A 2,755-nucleotide genomic window follows, 5' to 3' on the forward strand; every position below is an offset into this window, starting at 1 on the left:
ATGGGTTTAACTCCTTCAATAATGTAACTGATATTAAGATAATTTAGATATTAGGATAATTTAGATATTAACATAATTAGAAATAAAGCATTGCTTTGTTTGTCCATGTTACATATAGAGAATAAAGGAGGATTAATAGACATTCGAAGGCCTTCATATATTTTTCCTTTTATAAATAGCCCTCAAAAAAAAAGAAGGAAAAGAATCTCTATCTTCTTTCCCTGTCATAGTTATTACTACTTACAGCCCAAAGAGCCACATTTTACTATTTGTTTCACACTGAGGTTTTATAGAATTTGCTTGATTCAGACCCTAATATATGAAGTTAGACATGTTTTTTTTTAATTAATGAAGATGAGAGTTTTACTTTATTTTTAAATAGCATTTTAGAAACCATTATTTTAAGAGTTTTTTCTTTTTCGTTTTTTGTTGTTGTTTTTTTTTTTTCTTTTTTTCCTTTTTAAGCTTTGCAACTTTCTGACCATTGCGAAGTGTAACTCTTTTGAAATGTTATTTTGGTCAAACCTACTCATTTTTTTTCTAGAAGTGAAGACATCATGTTAATTGCCATTTGCTTTTCTTTGAGAAGTTAGCCTAGTTCAGCTTAGTTCAACTTTCCACAAGCCTTCCAGAATACGTTATATTTTTATAGCTTTTCACAGATGGAATAATTATCTTCACATAACCAAGAAGAGGTCATAGAAAAGACAATTACTAATTAGATCAGTTACAAATGGTATAAGTGCATAGAATTTAATATTTTCATTCCTTAAGTCATAATTAGTTTTCTTTGAAAGAATAATTGTTCTGAGTTACACTGGGATCATTTTCAGCCTATACATGCCCGTGCAATATCACATATTGCTTCAAGCATATGTGATATTTATTTTTCATAGTCACTTAGCCATGCTTGAGGGAAAAAAATGGCATTTGAATCATTTAAAAATATATGTAGAACATATACGTTAGGGACAATGTATCCTACACTATTTTTGCAGTAGTCATTTATAAAGTTTTATATGTGGTGCATTATTTACAGAAATAACAGTAGCTGACTATTTCATAGTTTAGAAATAAAGAAATTATTAGATCTGTACCACTCACTAAGAGGTAGCTATTTTTATGTAGTTAAGTTTAAAACATGTAACACTTAGTATGTGTCAGACAGTATTCTGGATGCTTCTGCTCGTGTAATCAAGATAACAACAACCCTATGAGACAAGAACTATCATTGTCCTCATTTTTCACATGAGAAGACTGAGCCACCCAGAGGTTACGCCACATGTGCAAAGTCACACAGCTAGTGGGTGGTGGACTGTTCCACTTATTCGGTCACTCTTCTCCATAGGGGGCGCTCTTCAGTCCACCAACGTTTCATCTCAACATATTTGGGAGAATAACCCGAGTCAGTAAAGAGTGATTTCTTGATCTTCACTGTGGTGCTAAGACCTTTATGTAAGTCAGTTTTATAATTTATTATAAAATTATGTACATGTAAAATATTAAAACAGATATGCGTTGAGGGAAATTTTAATCCATTGATAAGTCTTCAACTCTAAGATGATTTCTATCTGCATATGAAGGCATAATTTTCCACACCTTCTCTGTACTTGTCTATAATGTTTTCTTAAATACATGGAATTATTTTATATGTATTTAATTTCTTTTTTTCACCTAACAAAGTGCTATAGTCATATTTTTACATCATTAAATGATTTTACAGCACCACATTTAATGGGCGAATAACATATAAATAAGAATTTTGAAATTTTCTTGTTTCCTTATCAACTGTGAGACCAGTTTTATGTATTTTTTCCAAATAAATTGATTTAGAGTATTCAGGGAATTTTCAGTGTTTTTAAATTATATGATGAAAATGAAAATATAGACAAATATACATGGGTTTAACTCCTTCAATAATGTGATATTAAGATAATTTAGATATTAGGATAATTTAGATATTAACATAATTAGAAATAAAGCATTGCTTCGTCTGTCCATGTTACATATTTTTAAAAGAACATTCAGCGAAAGGGATTTCAAAAAATATGTATTTTTCAAGTTTGACTGTAGTCACACAGAAAAATAAGTGTAAGAATAGCCTATGGACAGCTTACAAAACGGCAAAGACATCGTTAAGTTCTAGACAGACTGGCAACATATAATTAGGAATATAGTCCAAAAGAACTTTTAGGCAAATCTTCGGTCCAGAGGTATATGAAGATTTAGTCTTGAAATAATCAGGCGAAATCATGTTTTGGTGGCTTGTAGAAAAGGGAAAGAGATACCGGATTTTTAAAAACGAGATCTTGCCAATGTGTCTTTCATCAACTGCAATCCGTCTCTTCTCATTCTAGCATATTTTTCACGCTCAGGCTCAATCTTGTTAATGCTTAGCACTGCCTTCCTCACTGCTCAGAAATAGCGTTCACACTAGCCAGCCAGGACTGGAAGGGCACTTGTTGCTCCAGACCCTAGGACAGCATGCAAATAGTGAATGGAGAAGGCTGTCATGCCAGAGAGGGCTCCAAACAGTAACTCCACCTTTAGACTGTTTTATCTGTAGCACACAGCTTTTATTCCTGACAGTAAAAATGCACCATATGTTAATAAGAGCTTGTAAATGGAACAGATATATTCTCGATCTTGGCCCAGGGTTATTTACAACTTTGGTCCAGAAATAATGTTTTCTTCTCACTTATATACGTTATGCAAGCTATATCCACTCACATTTCTTTCCACATTACCTATTAGC

Source organism: Pteropus vampyrus, unplaced genomic scaffold (genome assembly GCF_000151845.1).
Source record: "Pteropus vampyrus isolate Shadow unplaced genomic scaffold, Pvam_2.0 Scaffold119, whole genome shotgun sequence".
Lineage (NCBI taxonomy): Eukaryota > Metazoa > Chordata > Mammalia > Chiroptera > Pteropodidae > Pteropus > Pteropus vampyrus.